Source organism: Sus scrofa, chromosome 7 (genome assembly GCF_054392235.1).
Source record: "Sus scrofa isolate SSC_HxYL_T2T_F1_AM1 chromosome 7, Sscrofa_HxYL_maternal_Yorkshire_Landrace_v2.0, whole genome shotgun sequence".
In the NCBI taxonomy this organism is placed as follows: Eukaryota; Metazoa; Chordata; class Mammalia; order Artiodactyla; family Suidae; genus Sus; species Sus scrofa.
The window spans coordinates 4,560,039-4,582,438 of NC_139389.1; the positions used below are offsets into that span (position 1 = coordinate 4,560,039).

The following is a 22,400-nucleotide window of genomic DNA, read 5'->3' on the forward strand; positions in this document are numbered from 1 at the left end:
AGCCGGTGCTGGAGGCCACCGCTCAACTTCCTCCCACAGTGATGTGACACGTCACCAAATAGGTAGCCCCTGACTACCTGCTGTATGCAGAGCCGGGGGCAAGATGGGCAGCAGCATGTGTGTGACCGGGCTGCTGGCTTCTGGACATTGCAGATTCAGGTCTACCCATGAAACAGGTCCATCTGTCTGGCATTTGACGGAGTGAGTCAGGCCATCACCGTGGAGGATGGAGGGGGAGGTGGGGGCTGCTGGAAACAGGGCTCGCACAGGTGCTGTTGCTTGACTGGTCAGCCAGCGGGGAGCGTCTGCCCCCAGAGCCCCCAGGGCCGTGAGACCGAGAGTAGGGGGAGGCCCTGAGCATCCTGAGCATGGAATCTCCCCCACATTTTCCCATCAGAGGTTCCAGGGCCTGGACTTGGGCTTCTGCTGGTCCTCCATCGGGGGGAGGGGTGGGGGGGTGTGCCTGTCCTTCAGCTTCTTTGCTGTGGACACCCCACTTTTTTTTTTTTTTTGGTCTTTTTATGGTCTCATCTGTGGCATACGGAGGTTCCCAGGCTAGGGGTTCAATCGGAGCTGTAGCCACTGGCCTACACCACGGCCACAGCAACACCAGATCTGAGCCTTATCTGCCACCTACACCACAGCTCATGGCAACGCGGGATCCTTAACCCACTGAGCAAGGCCAGGGATCGAACCCCCATCCTCTTGGATACTAGTAGGGCTCGTTAGCGCCGAGCCACAATGGGAACTCTGACACCCAGTTTTTAAAGTTATAGTTGATTTACAATGTTGTGCTAATTTCTGTTGTGCAGCAAAGTGACTTAGTTATGTGACATATAACTTCTTTTTTTAAAATATTCCTTTTTATTATGATTTATCCCAGGAGACTGGATAGAGTGCCCTGTGCTGTACAGTAGGGCCTTGTTGTCTGTCCATTCTAAATGTCATAGTTTGCATCCGCTACCCCCCGACCCCCCGTCCTTCCCACGCCCTCCCCCTCGCCCTTGGCAACCCCTTCAGCCTGTTCTCTCTGTGAGTCTGTCTCTGTTCTGGAGATAGGTTCACGTGGTGGACACCCACATGTAAGCGCCCTAAAACTTCTCCGGCTCTGTTCCACAGGGAGGGTGGCTTGTCGGTCACCTGGGAAGAGCCAGGACACTCAGCTCTGAAAGCACCTGGGCAGGGGAGGGCTGCCTTCGTTTCTCCAGGACCGGTGCCTGGAAAACAGATCCCTTGATGTTTTATGTTAAAATAGGCTGTGACCCCTTTTATGTGCCACATAAATTCCAGATTTTGCCCTGGACGTGGTGTTGGAGGTCAGGACCTGAGATCTAAGAGGCGAAGTGGTCTGTGGTCCCGGTGAAGCGGGTGTAACGAGTGAATTGATCTAATCAATTACTCCTCCAATGTTTGGATGTGTCCACATTCAAGGGAGATAGCTTCTGGGAGGTGTCTTTTTGTTCTGCTTTTTAAGCAGAAGGAGGTGCGTGGACTGGAGGACAGTGACAGGAGGATGTCCTCTCCCTTGGGACGTTTCCGCGTGGGGGGTGTCTCCTCTGCACCGTCCCTCCCCTTCTCTGGCGGGGGTGGGGGGTGGGGGTGACGACCAAGCAAGTTGTGGAACCTCAGGTCTCGAATGGCAAGGAGCCCTTGATGGTCTGTTTCCTGTTTCCGGTGGGTCCGTGGAGAAGGATTGTTTTGAAATTAGCAACAAATAGAAAATTTCAGTCTCGAGGGCGCCCAGCTCTGTTGCACCCGAGCCAGCTTCCACTACTCCCGTTATTATTACTGTTGTCATCTTGCTCGTGGCAGTTTCGGGCTCCCGCAGAAGAGGAGTGAAGGCCGTCTGGATTGCAGGCCAGGGTCCCGTGCTCTTTCTCATGGGGGGTCGGGGGAGGCGACCCCTCCACCCTCAGCTTTGCTGCGCCAAAGGCTTCTTGTTGCCTCCCCCAGGCTCTAGGACCCAGGGAGGCAAGGATGCGTTAAACACGGTCCAGCCTTAAAAGGTCCAGCCCTGAAACTCACCTGTGTCACAACCGGCCGAGACACCAGGACGCGCAGAGGACCTGCAAGTGGGAACCGGTCGGGGAAAGAGGAAGTGATTATGTCTTCAGATGGGGGGAGGGTGCACTGGCCACGTGGAGAAGCGTGTGGCCCAGGGAAGATGAACTTCTAGGCAGAGAGCAGTGCATGGACAGGACAGGCCCTGGGACGTTTATAGCACGAGGCTTCTTTGTGGGCAGGACGGGTAGGCATCGGGATGAGACCAGAGGAGAGAGGCGGGGTGCTGGATCGAGTTGGGGCTGCTGAGTCCTGGAGGCAGGTGTGAGCTAGCACACGCTCTGAGGCCGGCCCCTTAGAAACATCAGGCTGTAGAGGAGACGCTTCGCAACAGTAACCATGACCTTGGGTGCCGTACTGAGCAGAATATTTCTTCCCGTTTTCTGCACGAGACTTTTTCCTGCCCAGGACATGTGGGGCTGCCACCTGAAGTGGTGTTCAGTGATGGCTGAGAGATGGGACCTTTATTTTCAGTAGAATAGAATTCAGTTCAACCATGTTGAAACTTCCTTGACTGTGTTTTTGCTCATTGGTACTTATTTATAAGCACATCAAGCAGAGAATTCGAGACAGACTTGTTTCTGTTCCCTCAAAAAGATGGAGGGTGGGTGCTGGAGTCAGGGGGCTGTTTATTCATTAGCGTTCCCAGGGGGACCCGCGGGAACGTGGGCCCAGACGATGAACTAATGTGCAGTCTTTTTTTATTTTTTAGTGTGTGGCTTTTTAGGGCCACACCCGCAGCATTTGGAAGTTCCCAGGCAAGGGGTCGAATCACAGCTGCAGCCACCGTCTTACACCACAGCCACGGCAATGCCGGATCTGAGCCTTGTCTGTGACCTACACCACAGCTCAGGGCAATACCGGGTGGGGTGCTTAACCCGCCAAGCAGGCCCAGGGGTCGAACCTGCGTCCTCATGGATACTAGTCAGATTCGTTCCCACTGATCCCGATGGGAACTCCTAATTTGCAGTCTTGATCACCCTGTGGGTAAAGGGTTCTGGAAGCTGCGAGTTGAAATAGAATCCACCTGCAAAGGCAGCACTGCCTTTGAATGGGCCGTCTAGTGCCCACTCTGCCCACCTGCCCAGGTAAGGCTCTGCCCTCCCTCCCTCCCTCTTCCCAGGGCTCCCCAGAGCCCACATCCTCCCGCAGGCGAGGTCAGCGCTGGGCCCAGTGGGGTGCGGGCTGCGAAGGCAGGCAGCTGGCAGGCCCCAGAGATGCTCGTGGTTTATTAATTACCGTGGAGGCGCACCCTCTGCCTTTTCCTCTGGGGAGGCAGAGCCGTTTTTGAATGTGCCTGCCTCGATACCTTCCAGGGCCTGTCCCGGGGCCGAGGGACCTGGCCGAGAGGGTTGTGAGACGCTTGGGCAGGTTGGATGGAACACATACCTTGGAGCCTCTGACTTCATCACCTAAACTGATTTTCACATCTTCTGCTTTTACGCACTGTTGGCAACCTCTCTTGTTTAGTGTTGCTTCTCCCCGTGTCCTCTCACTGGAGCCAAGGCGGCGCGGGAGGAGGTGGAGGCTGTGGGGTCTTTGGGGGGCCAGGTGCGCAGTGGGTGGGAAGGCCTCTCGAGTGCTGGGTGGGCTCCTTTTGCCTGTGACCAGCCTGGGGTGGGTGGGTGGGAGACTCAAGGGGAAGGCAGGCCCTGCCTGGGCCCCGGGCTTTGGGCTGGGTGCCCGCGGGCGTCACTTTCCCCCTTTTAAAGGCAGGAAACGGAGGCTTAGAGAAATTGATTTTTTCTGCGATCACGCAGCCACTGTCAGCCTGCCACAGTAGGCCGAGGCCACAGTCCACAGGGCATTCTTTTGTAACACGGACTCTCGCTGGGTACCTGGAGGGTTCTAGTCCCATGGTTCTGATGCCTGGTTTCATTCGTCTTGATTCTTTAACAGTTTTTTGGCATTTGAGCCTAACACACTACTAGAACGGCGCCACATTTAAGAGACTGGGTTTAGGGAGCTCCCGTTGTGGCTCCAGCAGGTTAAGAGCCTGACTAGCATCCATGAGGACACAGGTTTGATCCCTGGCCTCGCTCAGTGGGTTAAGGATCTGGCCTTGCCCTGAGCTGTGGTGTGGGTCGCAGATGTGGCTCGGATCTGGGTTGCTGTGGCTGTGGTGTAGGCCATTGGCTGATCCCTAGCCTGGGAACTTCCATATGTTGTGGGTGTGGCCCTAAAAAAAAAAGAGAGCGAGAGATTGGGTTTAGGCCTAGGGGGTGGGGGCTCTGTGACTCTCGCCTTTGGGAGTTTACATTAGGTCAGGATGGGATGGAGTGTGGGTGACACCCCCGTGGGAAGGCTGCCCTCCTGGTGGGCAGGGCAGGCTGGCTGTGGCGGTTTGGGTGTAATTTGGGGTTAGGATCGTGTGTTGGAGGGTGGTGGGGTTGGAGGGCTCCCTGAAGTGGGGTGGGGGTGCGGCCAAACTGGACTTGGCCTCGTATGTGGGAGGGAGTCCCAAGACTTTGAGTGGGGAGGTGACAGGAGACGTGGGGAGGTTTTGACGACAGCCTCTGAAGGCCCCTTGACCAGGGCTGTGGCTCTTGGCTGCTGAGTGAGACTCCTTCACAGCTGGTTCGGGGTGAGCCAGGCAGCCCTCAGGTGAGTCTGGGTTGCCCAGGGCTCCCTCTCTATCTCCTCCCTCCCTTTCCTTTCTTGTTATTATGAGCAGGTATTCCTTTTTTTTTATGGCCACACCCATAGTATAGGGAGGTTCCCAGACCAAGAATTGAATCCGAGCCACAGCTGTGACCTCCGTCACAACTGCAGCAACACCAGGTCCTTTAACCCACGGAGCTAGGCCAGGGGTTGAACCCACACCTCTGCAGTGACCCGAGCTGCTGCAGTCAGATTCTTAACCCACTGTGCCACAGCAGGAACTCCCAGGTATTCCTTAAAAAAAATTATTTTTTATTAAAGGTTAGTTAATTTCAGTGCACCCGTCTCTGCTGTACAGTCGAGTGACTCAGTGATACATCATGTACATTCTTTTTTTTTTTTTTGCTTTTTAGGGCCACACCCATAGCATATGGAGGTTCCCAGGCTAGGGGTTGAATCAGAGTTGTCGCCGATGGCCTATGCCAGAGCCACTGCAACGCCAGATCCGAGCCACATCTGCGACCTACACCACAGCTCACAGCAACGCCGGATCCTTCACCCACTGAGCAAGGCCAGGAATCGAACCTGAAACCCCGTTCCTGCTGCGCCACGATGGGAACTCGGGCATCAGGTACATTCTTTAATTACATTCTTCCATCGCGGACTTTCCCGGGAGATTGGATGTAGTTTCCCGTGCTGTACAGCAGGACCTCGTGTGTCTTATCCTTTCTAAATGGAATAGTTGGCATCTCCTGACCCCAAACTCCCGTCCATCCCACTCCCTCCCCTCCCCCAGGAGGAGGCTTGCTTTCTTCACAGCCAGAGACCTGTTGAAAAGCTGACTCATACACTCTGGCTTAAGGTTCGACTTCCTAGTTAGCAGCTCCTGAAAAAGTGACCCGAGAGGGTGCCGTGGTAGGAAGCTTGCCCGGGGCAGCAGGAGACCGGGTTCCTGTTTAGACATGGGAGGTTCAGGTTCAGCCCCTTATGGTCTGGCCTGTCTCTTTCCGGGGTTTGTCCTCTCATCCCTGAATCATGCTTATAATGTTGGCGTTTTGGTTTATGTGTTAGCAGTGGAAAGACTTTCCTGGCACACGTGTGTCCTGAGATGTGTGAGCATGTCTGCCCCTGGTCCCAGGTGTCACAGCCCAGGTTCAGGCTGCCGACTCTTCCCCACATCCAAGTTTCAAGTCTTGTGGGAGTTCCTGTTGTGGCTCAGCGGGTTAAGAACACTACTAGTATCTGCGAGGACGCAGGTTTGATCCCTTGCCTTGCTCAGTGGGTTAAGGATCCGGCGTTGCCGTGAGCTGTGGTGTAGGTCACAGACCTGGCTTGGATCCTGCATTGCTGTGGCTGTGGCATAGGCCGGCAGCTGCAGCTCCGATTCCACCCCTAGCCTGGAAACTTCCACACGCGGCAGGTGTGGCCCTAAAAAAGACAAACAAATCTTGGCTGTTCCATTGTTGTATCAGCCCCAAAGCTGTCCTGAGCTGCCTGAATCTGAGGGGCTGGGGACACTCTCCGAAGCTCCTGGAGCCCTGGCCTGGCCTCCCCAGCTCTGCTGTCTTTTGACCTCTGGCCTGGGGGCGCATCCTGGCCGCCTCCCTTGCACTGGTGTTCTTGGCATTTTGAAGAAGCGACTCTGTACCATGACCTGCCTTCCTGTGAAAGCTTTTTCCGCATTATCGCCATAAACCCCGCTGCAGCCCCACCAGGCTGGTGTCGTTGTCCAGTTTGCCTCTCTGCAGAATGTGCACTCGACCTTAGGAGGTCGTTGTTATCTCCTGATGGGGAAGCTGAGGCTGAGAGTGTTTAAATAACTTGCCCGGGGCCGCTCCAGCATAAGTGACTTTGAGCCCAAGCTGTGTCCTCCTGTACAAGGGCCCTGGCTCTGCTCTTCTCTATTTGTTGATTAGGTGAAACTTTCTAGTCTGGTGCTGAGTTAGAGCTGATGGCTTCTATGGGATTTGTTTTCTGTTTTCCACCTTTTTGTTTCTTTTTATTTTTTTATTTTTGCTTTTTAGGGCCGCACCCGAGGCATATAGAGGTTCCCAGGCTAGGGATTGGATCAGAGTTATAGCTGCCGGCCTACACCACAGCCACAGCAGCTCAGAACCCGAGCCACGTCCTTTGACCTACACCATAGCTCACAGCAACGCCGGATTCTTAACCCACTGAGCGAGACCAGGGATCGAACGCGCAACCCCATGGTTCCCAGTCGGATTCCTTTCCGCTGCGCCATGACGGGAACACCCATTCTGAAAGGGGGAGAGGGGAGCTAGTGTTTATCAAGCACCCCTCCCTGTTTATTATCTGTTTTCCTTGTACCAGAATATAAGTTCCATGAGGGCTTCTTGCTCCTTTTTGTGTTTGTGCTCCTGTGACGCCAGGCACCTACGTCTGCCTGGCACAGCCTGGGTGCTCCGTCACCATGAATGAATGAGTGAACGAATGAGTGAGTGAATGAATGAAAGAAAGAATGAGGCAGGTCATTTTACCCCAGTCTAGGTGGAGATGTTCAGACTGAGCGGTTGAGTGACTTGCCCACAGGCACAAATAACTCCTGCCGGTCACACCTCTCGCGCTCTTGATTTTTTTCAGCAAGACCTTTTTTTATGCAAGAAAAAAAAAAAAGTAGGGAGTAATCAGATGTTAGCCCTGGGGTAGAAAACACTGATCCTTACTGGTTCACGTCAGCGTTTGCTGTCCAGGCTGCCATCGCACTGCTTGTTTCAAGCCCCTGGTCTGCCTTTGCCTTCCTTTGGGGGCAGGGGTGCTGTACTGCTTAGCTGAGCTGAACATGGGCCAGCCGCCAGAATGGTCCAACGTGTTTTATTCATCTCACGTGGCTGTCTGTGCCTGCGCTGGATCTGTGACGCCACAGAAGTGGGAAACTGGGTGAAATCAGTTTCAGCCTCTCCTGGGCACGTGGTCCTGCCTGGCGAGGTTCAAGTGTATTTGCATCTTCTCTGTTTCCCATCAGGCTCTTGTACCGGAAGGGGCCTCGAGGTCCTTGTCCAGATCAGGTCCTTCCCCCGCCTCAGTTGACGGCTGAGGAAGGTCAGGCCTGGACAGATGCAGGGGCGGGGCTGGGGGGAGCCTCCGTCTTGCCTGTTGGACTCTCTTCAGTGTCGGCAACACTGCCCAGTCCAGGTGCCCGGAGTTGTGTGTTCAGGGCGCGGAGGGGTGTCTGAGCACGGGTGTGGTGGAGCCACCATTATTCCTGGGAAGGATGTTAGTGGGCAGGTTGCATCCACCACCCTAAGTATTAAAAATGGTTTTTCCCATTTTTATTTTTTTTGCACATTGAACTCCTGTTTACCAAATAGCAAAATTCTAAATGAACACAAAGGAAGAAAAAGCTGAAAAAGCCCAAAGGGAAAGAAAGTAAAATTATTTACTTTCATGAGTCACGTATCACCTTACGGTCCACCGCCTTCCTCTGGGTACCTACGCTTAGTGCAGAAATCGGATTTGTTACATTGGTGGACAATAAAGAGCCCGTTTTTGGATATGCCTTTAAATTATACTGTATCTGTTAAAAATTTAATGTGATAAGTATTTGATGATGTATGCAAATATTCTTTGAAATGAAAATCACTATAGGCGTTCCCGTCGTGGCTCAGTGGGAACGAACCCACCTAGTGTCCATGAGGATGCAGGTTTGATCCCTGGCCTTGCTCGGTGGGTTAAGGATCTGGCGTTGCCCTGAGCTGTGGTGTAGATCGCAGATGTGGCTCGGATCCTGCATTGCTGTGGCTGTGGTGTAGGCCGGTGGCTGCAGCTCCAATTGGACCCCTAGTCTGGGAACATCCATGTGCCGTGGGTGCGGCGCTCAAAGACAAAAAAAGGAAGGAAGAAAGAAAGAAAGTCACTGTATTTTGATGTGGCGTCATTTAAGGGGCATTATAGGTGAATGTTTTATTTTGCATTCCCTGGACTCGCACTGATCCTAGGTTTTTAATTAAAGTATAGTTGATTTACAGTGTTGTAGTTTCAGGTGTACAGCAAAGTGATTCAGTTATACATATATGTACCTAGGTATTCTTTTTTAGATTATTTTCCACTGTAAGTTATTGAACACAGTTCCCTGTGCTCTACAGTCGGTCTTTTTTTTTTTTTTTTTTTTTTTTTTTGTCTTTTTGCCTTTTCTAGGGCCACTCCTGGGGCATATGGAGGTTCCCAGGCCAGGAGTCTAATCAGAGCTGTAGCCACCGGCCTACGCCAGAGCCACAGCAATGCGGGATCTGAGCCGTGTCTGCGACCGACACCACAGCTCACGGCAACGCCGGATCCTTAACCCACTGAGCAAGGCCAGGGATCGAACCTGAAACCTCATGGTTCCTAGTCGGATTCGTTAACCACTGTGCCACGACGGGAACTCCTACGATCAGTCTCCGTTGTTTCTTTCTCTTATGAATAATAGTGTGTAGATGTTAATCCTAGACTCCTAACGTGTCCCCCCCATTTACTTTTTGATTGGCTTGTAATTAGTCATCTTATTGCTCCAAACAGACAAGAATCGCCCGTGACAAGCAAACTGGGCAATTCAAAAAGCCCTTCTAAAGGGTCGGGTGCTCTCAAGAGGAGGTGTGTTGTGTTCCATCCGGTGTGGCACCCTGTGTCGATTGTTAAGGGCTGCTGTGATGTGTTATTTACCTGCAGGTGTATTTTTATGTGGTTGTTTTGCTGTGACCAGCATAGCGCAGGTATTCCCAATCTTTTCTGATTTTCTTGTCGTGTAAGAAAATGTTGCCTGAGCAAAAGCATAATTTCTATTTTTAGACTCCATGGAGCGGCTCTGACAAAAAGTTAGGGGAATTTTTTATTACGTACAACAGCATCTTCAGAACTTGCCCAGTAATCACAGCGCAAGCCTGTGGACAATTTGCTAGGTGTGTAGAGGCTCGAAGGGCATAGGGATCAGGGGACCCTCCGAAGTAGCTCCTGAGAGGCCCCTGCCCGGAGAGGGAGCTAGAGCCTGCCAGGGTCTGCTGCTGGGAAGACAGCCGTCGGCTCAGTTCTGAAGGGCAGGTGGAATTCGCTAACTCCCCTGTGTGGGTGGAGGCTCCCAGGGCCTTGAAATGACAAATGAGGGAGTTGCATTTGGCTCCCCCCACGCTCACTGCTAAGGTTTCCAGAGGTGCACACCTACCTCGTTCTCCCCATCCTCTCAGAGAAAGGAATGCTGGCAGAGAAGCGCCTTGAAGCAGAAATATTTCTTTTTTTTGGCTTTTTAGGGCCGCACCTGCGGCCCATGGACATTCCCAGGCTGGGGGTGGAATTGGAGTTGCAGCTGCCAGCCTACAGCGCAGCCATAGATAGCCGCAGCAACCCGGGATCCTTAACCCACTGAGCGAGGCCAGGGATGGAACCTGCACCCTCGTGGGTATCCATCGAGTTTGTTTCCTCTGAGCCATGCAGGGAACTCCTTGAATCAGAAGCATTTCAACGAGCCTCGTGAAATGTCTGCTCTGGCTCTTTTCATGAGTTTCATGCGATTCACTAGAGAGAGGGCTGGATGTGTCAGCTGGGAGACGAGGGCCCTAAACCCGAGCCCAGCCTGGTTACGGTGAATGCCGAGAGTTTGCACGCTGTGCCTCGGTCTGCATAACAGGCGCTGTCTCTTTTATCATATTCCTCAGAGGTGACAGAAGGATGCCCCCAGGTTGCATTTTTTTTCCCCTTTTTAATCAGTGAAAGCAAACAGAAAGAAACTTTGTGCGGTAGAAGCTATTGTCCTCTTATATAAAGGAAAAATACCCTAAAACTAGGGAAATTCTGAGCGTCCTGAAAGCTTCTTTAAGGCAGGGCAGCAGCCAAAAAACCTGCCTGTGGAGTAAGACTTTCCTCAAAAACCTTAGCTAGTTCTTTTTGTTTTTTCTCCCCTCTTAATCCTTGTTATTCAACAGTGATGCTTGTAATACTAGTCCTGGGCTCTGAGAACAGGGTTCTAGCACGCTTAACCCCCCCCCCATACGGGTGGGAGAAGCAGCTGCCTGGTTTCTGATGTGTCTCCGTATTGTCTGCGGGAGGAAAAGCAGAGTGGCCACCTTTGTCAGGAGGCGGGGTGGGGAGCCAGGTATGCTGCTTGTTTTACGTGGTGTCTGTGTGTTCTCAAAAATTGTTCACATCGTCTGTTGCAAGCTTCTGTAGCCTCTCCAAGTTGCCCTAGCAAATCTTCAGCAATTCCTCAGCAAAGCAGGCTGCACCCTCGAGACCTCATCAGCGGGGCCCGATGTGGAAGAATTACTTTAAGCGGATGGGGGGAGCGGGGCATGTGATTCGCATCAGCTGACCTCAGTGACAGGGCTGTGGCCATCGGTACAATGGGGCTGCCACTGCCCCGGACCGGTGCCCGTCCCACGACAAGGCTCCCAAGCCCCCTTGGAGGGCGACGGGCACTTTCGATGGATGCTGACCTCACAAAGGTTTCCAGGGGGGAGAGAACGGGCCACACATCATTTCAGGAATTCCAGAGCAGTTTCACAATTCTGGAAGAGAATTCTAAGAGAGGTTTGATGGGAGAGGTGACTCCATGAGCACCTGCCCTTGCCTTTGTCTCATACATGTTAGTAATTCTTTTTGAAAAAGAAAATAGAAGCATTATAGCTTAAGGATTTCAGTTTGAAATCGAGTTTTTAAAAGGCGGCGGATGCAGGTGCCGTTGGCTGGGCCCCGACCTGGAGACAATGGTGAATAAAGTTTCCTCTGAACCTGCCATGCTTTGTGAACCGGGCAAAGGTGATTTTTAGGCATCGTGGTGCACAGAGTAGTGAATAACATTCTCTAAAGACATGTCAATCTAGTAACGCATCAGTATCTTTATTCAAAAAAAATGGGAGTTTCCTGCTGGCCTACTGGTGAAGGATCGGCCTTGGCACTGCGGTGGCTCGGGTTCAGTCCCTGGCCTGGGAACTTTTGCTTGCCATGGGCACAGCCAAAAAAACAAACAGATGGACAAAACCCAAAAGGTTTGGTGCTTTCAGGAGTGCTTTGCTCTCTGGTGGTTGTAAAGGCACTTCGCGAATCAGACCTGTTGTGTTTCCCACAGAATTGCATGAAGAGGTATGCATCCCTCCCCCCCCTTCAGAGAGGGGACAGGGAAACAAACTCCGAGGAGGGGATAAAGCCACCCGACACCTGGGCCGCCTTCTTTTCCTTCCTGCCCAACGCTGCCTCTTTGAGATGCTCTTTGAGAAGATGGAGGAAGCGGCTGGGGACCTTCACCCTGGGTCGCTTCCTGTCCCCGGGACCAGGGAAGCCCAGGAGGAGGCAGGAAGGGGAGGGGGGATGCTCGGGGAGCGCCTCCCCCTGCCTCCGGGGCCACTGGGGAAGGAGCCCCCTTCTGGAGTGGGGTGCAGGGAGGGGGGCCGGGTGGGGACCCAGAGCAGAGCGAGGAGGGGCTGCCGGCTTCCGGTACAGACCAGGCGGTGGGTGGTTCCGAAGGCACCTGGCTGCGGGCTTTTCCCCTTCAGATGCTGGCCCTCGGGGAAGGCACCCGCACGCTCAGGGTGTGCTGACCTGGGCACCACGTGCGTGGACATTGCGGGAGCATTGACTAGGCAGGAAGGTGCAGGCGGGTAAAACTGAGCAGCCACGTGCTAAGATTGTTGTTTTCCTGGTAAACTGAAAGCAGCCTCCCTGGCCAGACGGTGGGAGTCACCTGCCCAAGCTGCTCTCAGTGGCAGGCTTTGTTGGGCCTTCTACAAACCCAAGGATGCCGGCTCCAGTTCTGCTTTCCCCGGCGCCTGCTGCTCTCGGATGCTGGAAGGAGAGGATATGGGAGAAGACTCCCCCTCTTCCTCTCCCTGCCCTGGGGCTGCAGCTTCAGTTTTTAGAGGATCGGTGGGTGCTGCACCCAGCGGTGGTATTTTCAAGGATTTCTCCGTGGTTTTTTAGGATGACTGGTCCTCGCTTGCAGGGTTCCTTTTCATTTCCAAGGGCATCCAGTATAACCGTTTAGCTCCCTTTCAATAGCCTCCCTCCCACCCTGAGGCCCAGGCAGGAAGATTAATAATGTGAACTGATTTACTGTCGCTGCAAAAAAAGCATTAGTTAATTAGACTTTGACACCTCCCGTCAGATGGCATTGAGACACCCTTTGTGCACTTTAACTCAAGGGTGTTAAAGACCTAAATCTTGGGGGGAAAAGAAAAGAAAGGAAAAGGACAGGCACTTTTCCAGTTTAAGCTGCATGTTGGTCCATGTTAATTAGGCCTTTGTCCCTCGGTCTGGAGTTGATAGAAAATGCCAGTTACTGTGGGGTTTAACTGACATCAAACTCCTGTCCAAATAATTCAGGTGGGGCCCAGCCTCCTCTTTTAATTGGTGACAAGGAAGACGTCAGCTCACACCCCGGATGAGAAGGACTCTCTTCCTTACCCTGAACATTTAAAACTACATTCCGAAGGCTCTGAAGAACAAGTGTATTTTCTAAATTAACTCCCCGCTTTTTCAAAACGACCACAGCCGCTCCCCACACTTGAGCTACCCCAAATGATTAGCCTTTGTTAAGTCTGTATTAAGTGAAAGTTTAGTTAATTGTTGTTCTCCAAGGTCAGAAGAGTGGTTATGTTATCTAGGGCCCTTATGGAGTCCTGTGCCTGTTTGGCACTGTTCTTTAAAAAATTGACGCTCAGTTTTCTAGCTTCAAGTCAGATTTCTTTATCACCGCTAGAAATGCATGAGGTGGGTTAAGGTGCCAAGCGATCCACGTTTTAAAAACCAACGTTTAGTGGTGTAGTAAAAGCAAGATGACATGGTAGGGTAATTAGATGGACCTTTTTTTTTTTTTTTTTTTTAAAGATTTTCAGCTCCTTCCTAGTTGCTGGAGAAGGTAATTCTCAGTGACAACAATGTAGTTTACCTTATTCATGAGGTATGTAAAACATTTCCAAAAATAACAGAAGATTCTAACTGGGGGTAGCCTTATTTGACTTCCAACCTTCTTGCTTTGTCTGTGGTTTCTAGCCAAAGGGTCACACATTTGACACCCCCTCATTTTCAGTACTGAGCTACTTTTTCGTGCCCTGAATGAATGCAATATGTTAACACTCCTGGGCGGCCCAGAATTGCCCGGCTGCCCCTTGGCCTGCCTGCCTGGTACTGGCTGAAAAGGTACCATTGTTTGTTCTGCAAACACTGGGTGATGTTTGTTTCCAAGGTGACTGGTTCTATTGCTGCCCTTTAAGCAAAGGGGGGGGGATGGGGAGAGAGAAAGTTGGCTTTCGACACCTGAGAGCATCCTGTTCTTGTGTGTGTATGTGTGTAAGTTGAAACAGTCTTTTAACTGAGGTGATGGGAGAAAAAGACAGCCTGTCATAAGTTCTGATATATACAGTATACTTAAAGGTAAGGGTATGAGAAATGTTAGAATTAAAGGTGTGATTAGATTGAAATGAATATGTTTTTACATTTGAAAAAGAGTCAAGGGAAGAAAACATTAAACGATACCCATTAAAAAATTATTATTATTATTTTTTTTTTTTTTTTGGTCTTTTTAGGGTCATACCACGGTTTCCAGGCTATTACATTTATTTTTGCATGAAATGTAGTTTGGTGGTAACTTGTAAGCAGCTATTCAAATGAATAAATGTTTGAGAGTAGTCTCATTAAAACTGCTTACTGATCAGGTAGCTGGGCCTCCCCCCAAAAAGTCAGGGAGAACAAGAGCTATAAAGACACTGGTTTCAGTTTTAAGGTCTGGAAAGAAAAGTGTAGAAAAATGTTCAATAGTTGAACGGCATTTATGTCAGATTTTCCAGAAAGATAGCAAAAAAGATGAATGATTATACATCATCATTTTGGTGATATATAAGTGACTTATTCATCAGTGAGAGATTTTAAGTTCAAATATTTCAGAAAGAAAAAAAAAAAGATTCTTCCCTTCCTGGTCCTCAACCTACTTTTTTTTTTTTTTTTTTTAATTTTATTGAGCATGGATGCTGTTCACAGAACTTTGCCTTTTCACTCCTATCAGGTTTAGTACAGTTCATGCGCAGGTTTCAGTAAACATTAACTACTTTTATCAGGGTTGGCAGTGTGCTGAATGGCTAGCAGAGTGTACTGCAAGAGACAGAGGAAAATGAGAGTCCAAGGTCACATGGATGTTGAATTTTTACTTTTATTATTTTTTTATTATTTTTTTGTCTTTTTAGGGCCTCACCCGTGGCATATGGAGGTTCCCAGGCTAGGGGGTTATTTGGAGCTGAAGCCACCAACCTACAGCACAGCCACAGCGTCAGATCCGAGCCCCATCTGCGACCTATGCCACAGCTCACAGCAACGCCGGATACTAAATTTTTAGAAATTACTGAGAATTTAGGGAAAAGACATCAAGTTTCCCACTTTGAGTATCCTCTCTCTCTTCAGTTTATGCAAGCCTAAGACAAGGCCACTTTGACCTTTCTGTGTCCTAGGGTTAAAAGAGATTTTTCAATGCTTTCCCCGAATGGCAAGGCAAGGGATTTTAAAACATTGTTTTCTTTCATTTCATTAAAAAAAAAAAATTCTCGGGACTGCCCTCTAGGACGAAAGGTTCTCAAGGTCCCAGCAAAAAAGTCCTGGAGCATACGTTGTGATAATTCTGAAGATGTCTGATCTTACAGGGATTTCCTTTCTTCCCCTTTTCTTAAAGATTCTTTAGGATTTTGTCCTCTGATCACTAATTTCGTTTCCAGAGTTAGCACAGTTAAGTCAGCTAGAATGAAATACAGAGTAAACATGCTGGTCTCAGAAATCATGTAAGATTCCAAAATCTTCGCCTGTGTCTCCTTCCCAAAAATAGGAATGTGATTTGTGCCTCTTTTTACTGAAAAGGATCTGCATGTTGTTAAGACGCTAAGAATTAGCCTCTTCCTGCCCGTCCCTGCAGGCTGCCCCTGGGCATCGGTGCGAACTCCAGCAGAGCTGCGGAGCGCGCACTGCTCCCCCCCGGGGGTCGTGTCCCCTCCCTGGAGCCGTCTCGAGGCTGTCAGGATGTGTTGCGGTCCTGGGCTCCCGGCGGCCCAGGGGAGGGGCCTGGGAGGACGCGGCGGAAGGCGGCCGGGTGGCCGGCCCTCCTCGGGCCGCGGAGCCTTCCCGCTCCGGCCGTCTAAGCAGAAGTGCGTCCGCACAGCAGACAGCACGGCGGCCGTCGTCCCGGGACTCGCCCGTGCCCGTCGCGCCGCGGCGGCCAGTGGGACGCCGGCGGACGACGGCTGGGCGGCGGGGTCGCGAGGCGCTGGTCCAGCCCGGGCCTCCGCGCCCCCCGCCCACCTCGGCGCCCGCGCGGGGCCGCCCGCTGAGCGGGCGGCGGGGCCGTCAGTCAGAGCGGCGGGCGCCGATTGGCCGGCCGGGCGGCAGGGGCGGGGCGGAGGCGGGGCTCGGGCCGCCTTCCGTGGGCCGCTGCGGCGTCGCTTCCACGAAGACCTTGAGGCGCTCCCTCGGCCCGCGGCGGCCGGGCGGCGATGTCGCGAAGGGCCGGAGCCTTCGAAGAGCCCGTTTAGTAACCGAGCTCGTTGTTAAGAACTGGATTCCTCGCAGGCAGAGATTAGAAAATGTGTGCGCCCCGAGTGAAGCCCTCGCTTCCTTCCTTTTTTTGGCGTCCGTTTGAGGCCATTTAGCCTGAGACCACTTTTCAGTTTCCAGAAGTTTTGCGTAGGCGTGAGCGTGCCCACTCGCGTTTTGTAGTAATTGCCCGGGTGGCGTACCTGCCGGTTACCGTTTTAATGAGAACGGCGTGTGGCTGAAAAAGTGTCCGCAGAGCCCTTTGGAGGAGGAGGAGGAGGAAGGGGGAGGAGGATGAAGAGGAGGAGGAGGAGGCCGAGGAGGAGGGATGCAGCCGTTGGCGGGAAGCCGGGTTGCTGGGGGAAGGACGGGGGCAGCTTCTGCAGGCCTGGGCCTGGTCTTCTTCCTTTTCTGCAGAATGTTGGGCAGCTGTTGTGTGTTTCCCATGTGACCCACCTTCTGTGGATGGAGCCCCGGGGGCAGCGCCATCGCGGCTTCCAGTTTTAAATCCCCCCTCCCAGCAGTGCTGGGGGCAGACTCCCGGCCCCTGTCCCCAACCCTCCCCCCACCCCCCAGGGGCGTGTGGTCACATAGTGATGAATCCATTGCGCTGGGGCACTGTCTCCATGCTCTGCTTCAGGCCCTGGAGCTTTTGGCTCCTGGGGTCCAAAGGCCACCTGCCACCAGGCGCCCGGCTGAGTATGCCCTGTGTCCCCCACAGGCCCTGCTCTGAGCTGGCACAGTGGGCGTGCGGGAGGCCCCTGCCTGTGCCTCTGTGCCATCCTGTGGCCGGCTCACCCACCCAGAGCACTGTCACCTGCACCTGGGAGCCTTGGTCCCTCCTGCATGAGCAGCTTTGTACCCAGACCGCTTCAGGTGAGCCCGCCACTCTGTGACTTGTCTCATTTTTGGTGTGTTTTCTCGTGATCACTTTTCACTGCGCTGCAGCATCCAAAACAGTGATTAAGACAAGGGGTTTCAAATTCAGGAGGTCTGTTGTGAGACTGGGGCTTGTCAGTCTGAAAAAGCTTCCCTGGTAATTCTAACGCACACCCTTATAAAGCTTTCAAAATTGTATTTATAAACGTGGTACTTGTACCTTTATGTCTGATGAGACGGACAAATACATTTGAGCCACTGGGATATGTTTTTTTTAAGTAGAGTTAGAAAATGATTCACGAACCTTGAAGTTCTCCTGATGGTTGCTTGCTGCAACCCTGAGTTTCCTGTTAAGCGAGGCATTGTCCGGGTACTAGACCCCTGATAGGCCCGCTGCACCGGCAGGTGTAAATGCCACTAATTAATTTTTTAAGAAGTTGGCTCTCTGACAGAATTATCAGGGATGCTGAGTAGCTGGTACCAGATGTTTCTTTTGTTAAGGCCGAGGAGAGGTTATGTCACAGGTAATGCAGCAACGGACGTTTAATCTCTTGGTCTGAGGCTCTGGATTTGGGGATGCCGAATATGTTGTTGAAAAGGGTGGGGGAGGACGTTCCTTCTGGTGTCTGCTGGCTCTCCCCCCACCCCACCCCCACAGCTCCTGCGGTATTATCTTCTGTAGAGGTGTTTCCTCAATTATCATCAGGCCCAGCTCTTGTTAGAAAGAGGGTAGATGCTACTCGGGCCTCTTTATCTAGACCCTCTGGCTCACCATTTTGCCACAGCTGAAGAGACAGCCTGTGCTTCTAACTGAATTCGGCCTTTTTTTCACTCCTTACTGGGAAACAACAGGAAAGTCGGCCGCTCATCATTTCGTGTGCAGACTTTACAGCCTCTGAGCAGCCTCTGCTCTCGCAGTTGATGAATGCACCATTTGTTGTGTGGAGCACAACTGCTAGATACAACTGGCCTTGCAGCCCACTCTGCCTGCGACCAGAGGGCATCACTGGCGCCTTTTTTTTCCTTTTCACCCCCCCCCTTCCCCTTCTGCATAGGCCAGATTTTTGCTTTAAATACCATTTTGGCCACACTAGTTTCTTTGACCCAGCTTACACTTTTCAAATGTGAGTTGCAGAAGTATGGTTTAATTTACTCAAGCCCTTAGTATAGGGGTTCTGAATAAAAGCGAGTGCTTTACTTTATTAAAGGAGGAGATCCGTTTCTGTGGCTTTTGCATACGTGCTTTTTTGTTTTACAATATCAAAGAACCATGTGACTTTGAAATTTTATTTTAAATGGCTTTGAAGTTCAAAAGTTTGTTTTTTCCCTAGATCATCATATCGCGTAAGCTTTACCCAAAATCTCTTTGTCATCAAGTATTGTCTTCAGTTTAGGCTTTAAGGGAAGCTATTAAACCCAAACCATACGATGCGGTTTTCTAGAGTATTTGGCTGTTATCATTACAAATGACTATAAGTTATCATTCTTTTCTCTTCTTGAAAGAGGGTCGTTTGCCAAAATGATAGCATTAATGTTAAAAACTTCGCTTCTGTTTTGTTTCTCTCACAGGTACATTCTTTTGGGCCCTGTAATTATATATGTGGTGTATATATATGTATACACACATACGTTGGCATTGTTTCTCTTTCACATTTAATTGTATTTTAGGTAAAAGGGATGTATTAATTTTCTGCTGTGCTTTACGTATTCAACAGTTGGATCAAATTGTTCGTTCTAATTGCTTTTAGGCCTTCTTGGTTCATGAGACACACTTCTGTTATAGCAGTAAACGTCTTATAGCAACCAACCCTTTAAATCACGGCATCCTGGAGCTTCCAAAAATGAAAGTCATTTGCTGAAAATGAAGAAGCTTTCTGTAGTTAATTTTCTTTTCTTCTTTTTTTTTTTTTGCCTTTTCTAGGGCCGCTTCCTGTAGCATATGGAGGTTCCCAGGCTAGGGGTCTAATCGGAGTTGTAGCCACTGGCCTATGCCAGAGCCACAGCAACGTGGGATCCGAGCCGTGTCTGCAGCCTACACCACAGCTCACGGCAACACTGGATCCTTAACCCACTGAGCAAGGCCAGGGATCGAACCCGCAACCTCATGGTTCCTAGTTGGATTCGTTAACCACTGAGCCACGATGGGAACACCTGTAGTTAATTTTCAAATCGATATTCACGTTTCTAGAACTGTATTCACGTCTCTTACACAGAGAATATAGAGCCTCTAGGTCGAACTTGCAGTTTTGTTAAAATCGAGACCTGCAGGTATGTTTGAAGAAGAAAGTCTAGGCGTTCCTGTCGTGGCTCAGTGGTTAACGAACCCGACTAGGAACCATGAGGTTGTGGATTCGCTCCCTGGCCTTGCTCAGTGGGTTAAGGATCCGGCATTGCCGTGAGCTGTGGTGTCGGTCGCAGACACGGCTCAGATCCCGAGTTGCTGTGACTGTGGTGTAGGCCGATGGCTACAGCTCCGATTAGACCCCTATCCCGGGAACCTCCATATGCCGAGGGAGCAGCTCAAGAAATGGCAAAAAGACAAAAAAAAAAAAAGAAGAAGAAGGTCTAATCATTTGTGAGATGACGTGCTTTCCTTTTCAAATCTGTCTCTTTGTGAAGAGGCTTGAAGGTCGAGGTAAAAAGACTGACTAAGCAGCTGCAGACCAGTTAAGGGGAAGGTCACCCCAGGTTTTAGGGTTTCCAGGAGCTGTTTCTCCACCTGGAGTCTGCTCCTAACTTTTAGAGCACGTGTTCCTTCCTTGGTCCAGCGATTCCATGCTCGCTCGTGGTCTGCACCTCTGAGCAGGGGCAGCTCTTTGGACTGTTCTCCCTTTTCCGTGGTCTCCTGACGGCCCTTCTCCTGTGATTAATATGTGTGTTGCTTGAAGTGGCAACTGAAACATCACCAGGTATTTTCACCAGGTAGAAACTGCTTTTCCTGTGTCAAAACAACCAATGTGGCTTAGTTGATGCTTCTGTTGCTAAGCAGGTAAATTCTGGTCTGCAGCTCTCTGTTAACCCCATAAATGCCTCACGTCAAGCAGAAAGCAACAAGAAGGAAAACCAACTTTCGCTGCCTTCTGGCAGAGTGCTTAGTTCCAGTGGCTGAAAACTGGGCCTCACTCACCCTCACCTCCACTTAGCTGTTGGCAGCACCCAACCTCCATTTCCCTCTTTGCCAGGGGGGAGTCGGGAGGTGCAGGGGCCTGGGAGGGTGGTAGAGCAGGCGGCCTGCGGGCCGCCAGTGAAGGTCTCCCACTGCCTGGTACCGATGATGGGTTCAAGTCCAGTCAGGCATGGCTTTAGCCCTTTTCTTTGGGATTTAAGGCCTTCACGTCGGCCTTCATCTGCAGCCGGGCTGTGGCAGAAAGAAGAAGAAAGGCTTGCTGTGTGCATCCGTTTGCCAGAAAGGAGTTAACCGAGCCAGCGCACCGCAGAACAGGTTGGGCAAGACTGTTAAAGCCAGTGGGGCAGCCTCCCCCTCTGCTCCTCTCCCCCCCTTTCCTTCTCTCTCCTTCCTCCTCCGACCCCCTGCTCCTCTCCCAGGACGTTCAAACATCTTCCCATTATCCCTGCTCCCCTCCCCCTCCCCACTTCAGTGTCTGGCTTTCCCTCTCTGGGCAAGACATTTGATGTGATGAAAATACTTTGTGGCAAAGAGGAGGCTGTGCTGAGAGGCCTCAGCCTTGCCAGCTGTTTCTGGAGAAACCCAGGTCTGTGCCCTTGGTCATGTAACATAGGCCCCATTCAAAGAGACATTCTTGAGTGTGCATTTATGCCTCTGTGGGCCTGCGGGGTGGACGGCCTGGGGGGAGGACGGCGGGGGGTGGGGGTGGCGAGGTCGGGATGGGGACGTGGAGGGCAGCGAGGGGGAGTCCCTGCCAGTGAGTGTGAGAGGATGCTTCTGGAAGCCTCCGGAGTCTGCTTGGACGTAGGGGCTATCTCGTGGCCGTAAACGCGGAGAAGCCGAGCTCTCTAAGAGCCAGGCCTGGTCTGCCATCAGTTCTGCGTGGTGTTTGTGTCTGAGCCTCCGTAAACATACCATATATAGTCAGGCTGGAGCTCGCTATAACACGCGCTGCAGGGGAGCCGCTCCTGATGCACAGATCCTGGCGCTTAGAAGCTGCCTCGGCTATTTCTGGTGTGTGGCCCGCGCTGTCTTTTTTCACTTTTGGAGGGAGGAGGGAGAGGGGCCTTTTTTCTTTCCGTCTTCACGCTGCTCGAAACATGTTTCTGATCCCAGTGTGTCTGGCCCTGCGAAAGCTCAGGAAACCATCTTGTCCCGTGAGGAGACTGGATTCTCTTGGTACATCTGTTTTAGAATCAAACCCCTGTTTTTCTTCGGCTCCTTCACCCCACACACGTTTCGCATTTCATGGTCCCCTGTCCTCAGCTGCTTGGGTTTGGAGCATCTTTTCGCACTGTGGGGGCCGGTGGAGAAGCTGCTTTCTCGCACCCCACGTCCCCACACCCTCCCGAGCCTCCCCCCAAGCCACTTCACCTTCGCTGTGCTGTGCCCGGCTAGGGCGTCAGCTTTCCGCAGAACCGGGGGCGGCCCTTTTGCACTTGGCAGGGCTGGGTCAGTTGGTCCCTCCCACCCAAATACCTAGGATCTAGCACTTCAGCTTGTTGGAGTGAGCAGCGGGAGGCACTTGTGGTTCAGATAAGAGACTTCTTCCTTTTCCGTCTCTTATTTTCCTTCCTCTCCTCCTGCCTCCACAGGCTGTTGCGTTTCTTCTCAGGCCGCATGTATCAATAACCCTGAGAGAAAAGGTGGTGGGCCCCGCTGGGATGTATGTGGGTGTTAGGGAAAGAGACAGATGGGCACCTTCCTTGCCGGGTTTTCTTTCCCTGGCCTCGTCCGAGTTCTGAATTATATCTGACTGTGTGACAGCTAATTGTACCATCCTTCCCGTTTCTTAAGCTGATAAGCCCCTTTCTGTCTGCCTCCATCAAGCCTCTTTGTGTGAGAAGTTCCTAATGCAGCTGAAGAACAAAGTGACAGTTTTCTTATTTACTGAAGTCTCTAAAGCACGTTCATTATGCGCTTTATCTTTTTAAAAACCTTATGTCTTTAACTTACGTAACTGAATTGTTCCAAGTAGTACAAAGTTAAAACTTCCTACTTCCTTTAAAATATCAGAGAGTCCAGAAAAAAGAAATGGACTTTTTTTTTTTTTTTCTTTTTTCTTTTTTCAGGCTGTGTATTTCATCGCAAGCTGTTAACAGTGCTTGGTAGATAATGTTCAGAGTAAGAGCTCGGGTACTGCCGGAGTACCAGCTACCAGTTATGGAAACAGCGCTTGCTTAGCTAGTATTCGGTTGACTCAAAAGTCGTATATCACTTAGGTGGAGGTCACTTATTTGGC

General features: G+C 51.4%; 1 protein-coding gene across 12 annotated transcripts in view; it reads left to right on the plus strand.

The window, feature by feature from the left end:
• RREB1 (ras responsive element binding protein 1) overlaps positions 1–22,400 on the plus strand; it is a 175,443-nt gene that overhangs the window by 62,610 nt on the left and 90,433 nt on the right. For 2 of the 12 annotated variants that reach the window (XM_084967311.1, XM_084967320.1), the window contains exons 1-2: positions 16,058–16,204; positions 16,874–17,028. The exons of 7 other annotated variants lie outside the window; for them this stretch is intronic. The gene's annotated coding sequence lies outside the window, so the exon portion shown is untranslated. Of the gene's footprint in view, positions 1–16,057; positions 16,205–16,873; positions 17,029–20,259; positions 20,474–22,400 lie in introns of those variants that run through there. 3 more of the 12 variants (XM_084967312.1, XM_084967313.1, XM_084967318.1) reach the window with 2 other exon arrangements.